The sequence below is a fragment of the Zalophus californianus genome, chromosome 1, assembly GCF_009762305.2.
Source record: "Zalophus californianus isolate mZalCal1 chromosome 1, mZalCal1.pri.v2, whole genome shotgun sequence".
Lineage (NCBI taxonomy): Eukaryota > Metazoa > Chordata > Mammalia > Carnivora > Otariidae > Zalophus > Zalophus californianus.
The window spans coordinates 3,869,739-3,875,738 of record NC_045595.1 but is presented as its reverse complement, the minus strand read 5'-3'; the positions used below and the strand labels follow the sequence as shown (position 1 = coordinate 3,875,738).

Sequence of the window (6,000 nt, the reverse complement as noted above, 5' to 3'; positions counted from 1 at the left end):
GTGATGGTGGGGGGACGGGAGCACGTTAAGCGCATGGTATCCAGTAAGAGCCCCACTACACTTTGGCTATGGGATCATCCTAAGCTCTAATGGTGGAACGGGAAGCATTTTCACCCGGGATCCGGGCAGATGGGGAAGCCGGCCCTCCTGCGGCGGTTTCTGGGTCTCCATCAGGGGCCCTGGCCCTCCTTGACTGCTTCCCCGAGCTTCTTGGACCCGCTGGGCCTCCGCCTTCCCTGCGTCTCTGCTGGAGTTTTCAAACCCACACCCGGCCGCAGCGCTGGCCGGGATTGGCTGCCTGCGTGCGGCTGCCCCTCCTTTTCGCGTTTCTCTCCAGCCGCCCCCCCCCCACCCCTGGGGTGTCTGGGACCTGGCACGGTGGCCCCATCTGTTTCCAATCTGGCCCTGCGTGCACTCTCCGCCCCCTCCTCAGAGTTGTGGCTAGCGTGGGGGACTCTGCCTTGGTGTCGCCCATTCATCCTCCCAGACCCCTGCCGGACTCCCAGGGGGAGGGAAGCTTCTTTGTGCCCGCACCCCTCCCCCAGCCTCTGGGTCTCTGTGTGTAGGGGGCGCGGCCTCTGTCATCCAACCCAGACTGGGAGGGCATCTTTCTGCCCCTTCTCCGACCTCCTGTATTTGGGTGTGTTTGGGGAGCCCTCTGCCGCTGTGTCCGGCATCCAGCCCCTTCATCCGTTGCCATGGCCACGATCAGCGCCTGGAAGAGAAGGGGGGAGCAGGGTAGGGGCTCCCTCTGGGATCAGGCTTACGAAGTGTGTGGGGGAGTCGGGCTCCGCCTCTTGGGGCACCCCATCATGTGTGTGCACGTTGGGGGAACACAGTCACCCCCTTGGAGGCCTCCCCGTACTGGACCCCCAATGTGGGCTTCCAGTGCCCCCAGATGGAGCTCCCCACTGGTCCCCCTCCCCGCCCCACTTCCGGCCAGGGCCCCGCCCCGCTCCGGAGCCGCCTCCCCAGGCCCGCCCCCTGGCCTCCCCGCCCGCAGGGCCCGCCCCCGGGCCCGCCCCCCGGCCGAGCTCGCTGGGCCTTGGCCTCTCCCTAGTCCTCGCTGCGCGCTGCGCTCCAGGCAGACGGAGGGACGGGCTGCAGCGGGCCCGGCCGAAGGGGCCCGGGCCCGATCTCCGAGCCAAGATCCGCGGGGTGAGTGCGCCCGGAACCCCTTCTGCCCTGAGGCCCAGTGTGCCCTGGGCTTTGTCCCCGCTCCTTGCCCCCCTCCAGGCTCCCGGGAGGGGGGACCCCCGCGTTCTCCCCCACCCCCGCTCCGCTCGGGCCAGTCCAGCCACCCTCCAGGGACAGCTCCAGCCCGCTTCTGCCTGGCATCCCCCCACCCGGACCCCCATTCAGGCCGGTCGCTGGGACTTAGGAAAACTCCGGACCGTTATGCTCCGCGGGGTCCCCTCCCCCCCCCCCCCCGGCCCCCAGCCCGACCTCCTCCCCCACCTCTCGGGGGCGGAGCCAGGCCTTGGGCAGCCTTCTGCCAACCCAGGGGCGCTCTGATAGGGGGCTTTGGCATCCTTCCGCTGGGAACCCAGAAAGCGGTGTTGGGATTGGGATCCCTGTTCTTAGCCACCCCTCCCCCTCCAAACTCACAGAAAGTTTCCTTCTTTTTATTTGTCCCTATACCCCTCGGGTCTATGGATCCCAGATGAATGCTGTACCTTGTTGGGGGGGTTAATAAACTGGGGGATCAGGACAAGTTTATCAGCTCCCACCTTTCTGTTTCCTGTTCCTGTCCCTAAGCTCCATGCCTCTATCCCCCATCATTGCCCACCAGACCCATACCTCAGCACCCCCTATTGTTGCCTCCAGAGTCCAGTGCTTCCCAGGATTCCTTCTCACAGTCTTGGGCAACAACCCAAGGTTGGGTCTTCCTGTGACTTCCTGGCCAGGGGTCCCAGCCACCCAAGTCCTGCCTGTGCTGTCCTGAGTCTCATCTCCATACCTTAAAGGCTCCAGCAGACCCTCAGAGCAGATGTAAGTCCCAGCTGGAGGCCGTGCCCTTGCTGGCCTCCCCTGCATGTGGTGGCTCCCTCTGGCCTCAGTTTCCCCCTCTGAAATGGATGTGACCACCGGAATGATGTGGGTAAAGTGCCAAGTGGGGCTGGGCATGCAGTAGGTTTCTGATACATGTAGGGGCCTTGCCACATTGCCAGGGTGGGGAGGAAGCTACCATCTTGGAAAATGACAGGCCTGTGATGGGAGACACACAGAGACCCGAGGGGGCCCTGACCCAGGCTGGGACATGCGGGGGGGGGGGGGCGCTTCTTGGAAGAGATAACAGCTCAACGGAGACCTGCGGATGAGTGTGAAGGCTGAAGTTTGGTGGACGAGGAGGAAGGGTGTGCTGGGTAGAAGGAGTAGCGCGTGCTCATACCCCTTTGTGAGCCAGAGGGCGGTGAGTAGGGGCACCCATGGGGTGCACAAGGTGCTGGGGGCACAACATGGTGGGGTCAGCCATGCCAAAGACTGGGGTTAAGAATCTGGATTTTAACGATATTGGTGGGAGCCACGGAATGTTTGAGAGCAGAGGAGGGACAGAGTCACACTGCCACTCCCAGCCCCAGAGTGGCAGGTCAGGGCTGGGTGAAGGAGGGGTCCCGGGATGGGGGTCAAGAAGGGTCAAGATTCAGTCTAGGGTGGGGAGATCTGTGGCTTTGCCTTGGAGGATGAGTCCACAGGTGGGCCGGCTGGGGAAGGGTGTACCTGGTCCGGGCACCCCTGTTAAGAAAGGCCCAGAGGCCAGGGGCTGCTCAGTGCATCTGGGGAATCACGGTAACCTGTTGGAAGAGGCAGCAGGGTGGGTCCAGGGTCCCATCCTTCCGGGCCCAGAATGCCGAGCACAGGAGCTGGGAGCCCTGGTGGGTATGAGTGGGGCAGGAACGTACAGATCTTGGCATCACAGGCTTCTCCATGGAGCTGGTGTGACAGACACACTGGCAGGGGCAAGCCTGGCAGCCTGGGCACCTAGGAGGTTGATTGAGAGAGCTGGTCTCTTGCCTCAGATCTCAGCCCAGCCCCGTCTCCCCGCGCTGCCTGCCCCTCACTGGGCAGCTACCCCTCTTTGAGCTCATGTCCTCATCTGTCCAATAGAAGGACTTGTGGGGAGCGTAGAAGAGGGCTCAGCACATGGTGGGGGCACCCGTCTGGCATTACCGTTTCCTCCCTCTGGGACTGGGCCTGGCTCCCCATCCACACCTCCCATCCACTCCTGGCTGCGGCGACCCTTGGGGACAGCACCCAATACATATCTACGGTTAATTAAAGGCGGATCTCTTGGCCGGTGTTAGCCCATTCTCGGAAAGTTGGCAGGGCTGGCCCTGCCCTGAGCCCTTTTCCTGCTGGTGGGGGTGGGGTGAGGGCGAGGACATCAATGCCCCAGGAGGGAGAGGGGCTTGTCTGGAGCCACTTTGAGCCCACCAGTGACTACAGAGCTGGAGCTCGGACCTTCCTTGACCCTTTGGGTGGGGACACAGCGATCCAGGAAGGCTGGAAGCCCAGGTCCTGCCCTGAGGGTCTGCCTTGGAAAAGCCATTCCAGGCAGCAGGACCGTCTGTGGGCCCAGAAGGGAGGGAGTGTGGGGGTGGAAGGTTGTGCAGGATGCGGGGGGGCTTTCCCCTAAGCCCCCACTGCCAGTGTCACGGGTCTTGCCTTCCCTGGCCCGGGGCTGTGCAAGTCCCCTGAGGGTCGGGTTGTGCACCGGAGCCCCCGGCCCCGCCCCAGGATAGGACAGACCCTGAGTTGGGGGCAGGCAGAGGCACTGGGGTGTCCTCAAGCCTCAGGAGACAGTATCTTGTGTGGGTAACACAGAGCCTGTTTGCTGCCCAGCCCTGGGTCATAATTGCCCCTTTATGCCTCCTGCTCCGCGTGGGTACACAAGGCTGACTCCAGGATCTCGTGACCCACGCCCTGGTGACCGACTAGCATGGGTACCTTCCCACCCCCTGTTATCAAGGCCTCCGAGCCCCCAGAGGCTGCTCAGCGGTCTGTACTGGGCCCAGAGAGGATCATCCACTTTACTGGGATCACACAGTGGCCGGGGAAGGACATGCTCATGTGAGGAAATGTGGGCTCTGGACCCAGGGTCCCGCCCAGCTGGGGGCCTTGGGCGAGTCCCTACTCTGCTGTGAGCCTCAGCGTTGTCATCTGCGAAAGTGAGCACGTGCCTCCCACCAGCGGCCAAGAACAAACGGTGGACAGTTCGGCGCCTGCCCGGGCGGAAGCTCGGTCACTGATGGCTGGACAGCGGGCAGGGTCCCTCCCTGGCCCCGGGTTCCAGGTCCAGAGGCCATTCTCCACCTTCCCTGAAGCCCAGACTCATTTGCCATCCAGGTTATTCTCTGCAACTCCCACGGGTGGCTGCTCCCTCGTCAGTGGCTGCACCATCGTCTAGGAACTCTGGGATTGCTGCATCATGTGGCCCCAGTGTGCCTGCCTCAGTTTCCCTTTCTTGGCAGTGGCAGGGGTGGTGGCCCAGGCTGCTTTGCTGCAAGACGGGCAGGGAGGAAGCTTGGCCAGGGTCAACCCAACCATGTCCCTCCCAGCCCAGGGCTGCCTAGAGCTCCTTGATGCCCTGTGGGTCCAGTCCATACCTGCCTCTCTGCCCTGATCTCTCTCCTAGAGTCTCTGGGTTCTGCTTCTTGCCCTTCCTCAGGCTGCTCCTTGTGTGGAGACACCCTCCCTGTTCCCATTCACCCTTTCATTCTCAGCCACATAATATTGAATCTGGGCAGAGGGCACAGCACATGCAAAGGCCCTGGGGCAGGAACAGTGAGGGCTGTGTGGCTGGAGCAGAGTGAGGGAGGGGAGGGCAGGGAGGAGACGGGGCAGGTCGTGCAGGGTCTAGGGGGTCAGGGGAGGACTTGGGCTTTTACCCCAGGGAGGTGGGAGCCCTGGAGGACTGTGGGCAGAGGAGGGCGGGACCTGACTCAGGCACCCTCTGGCTTCAGAGGGAGGACACATTGTGGGGGCGAGGGCAGGAGATGGCTGCATTGGTCCCGGTGGGCGATGATGGGGCTGGACCAGGTTGGGATGGAAGAAGAGGCAGGAAATGGGAGGAATCGGGCCGAGCTGAGAGCACTTATATTCTTCCCTGAGGCCTTGTAGGAGACCCCGCCCAGAGTCCTCCAGGGAGAGGGAGGGGCCTGCCTCCAGCATGGCCAGTTCCTCGGGGAGGAGAGGGTCCTGAGAGACCCCAGAACTTTTTCTCTTCCGTGCGGTACATGACCCTCTCCTCCTCGAGTCTGCCTCCACCTCCCGCCCCTGTTCCCTGTGGACTCTCCAGGCCCTGGGAGCCCCCAGTGCCGAGCCCTCCCCTCCTGCAGCAGGCTGGCGTGGCAGATTTGGAGGAGCCTGCGTCTGGATCAGCCCCATCCTGCCCAGACGTTGAGAAGGCGTGGGCCCTGCGAGGCGGGGGCTCTGGGAGCGAGGGGGTAATTAGGGGCCACTCTGTTCTGAAGGCGGCTGCCCCTGGCTCTCTTGGGGTTCGGGGAACAGGGGAGGCGGCGGTGGCTGGAGCAGGAGGTCACCTCTGTGCAGGTGGCCCCTCCCCATGCCTGCATTCTGGGGGAGGACACAGAGGTGGAGCAGGAGGTCCCCCTACTGGGGGTCCACTGTGGGCCTAGCAGCCCTGAGTGTGAGCCCCCCTGGGCTGCAGGCTTTCTGTGTGGCCTCAGTTTCCCCAGAGGCTCTCTGAGGGCCTGCTCAGCTGATCCAAGTGGTCTGGGCCAAAGCCCCCTACTCAGATATGCCCAGCAGCTGTGGTCACCCTGGCCCCAGCTGGCTTCAGGCTCATTTCCCCATCTGGGGTTTCCACCTTCCTCTTGGGCCACTTTCGCTCTTAAAGGGCCCATAGTGGGGGTACCCGCTGGCAATAAGGGGCTGTGCCCTATAGGCTTCTCTTTCCCACCTGCCTGGTGTCCGGCTGGTCATGTCTGAGTATGTTCCTGGATTGCAGCTGTGCGTGCCGGTCTGCGTGTGTCCTTA

The 6,000-nt window shown here is 63.3% G+C and overlaps 1 protein-coding gene across 1 annotated transcript in view; it reads left to right on the top strand.

Annotated features, from left to right (window-relative positions):
- Positions 1-1,034: 1,034 nt before the first annotated feature.
- PTPRS (protein tyrosine phosphatase receptor type S) overlaps positions 1,035-6,000 on the top strand; it is a 68,624-nt gene continuing 63,658 nt past the window's right edge. Inside the window, 2 exon segments of the mRNA XM_035727229.1 lie at positions 1,035-1,158; positions 1,828-1,992. The gene's annotated coding sequence lies outside the window, so the exon portion shown is untranslated.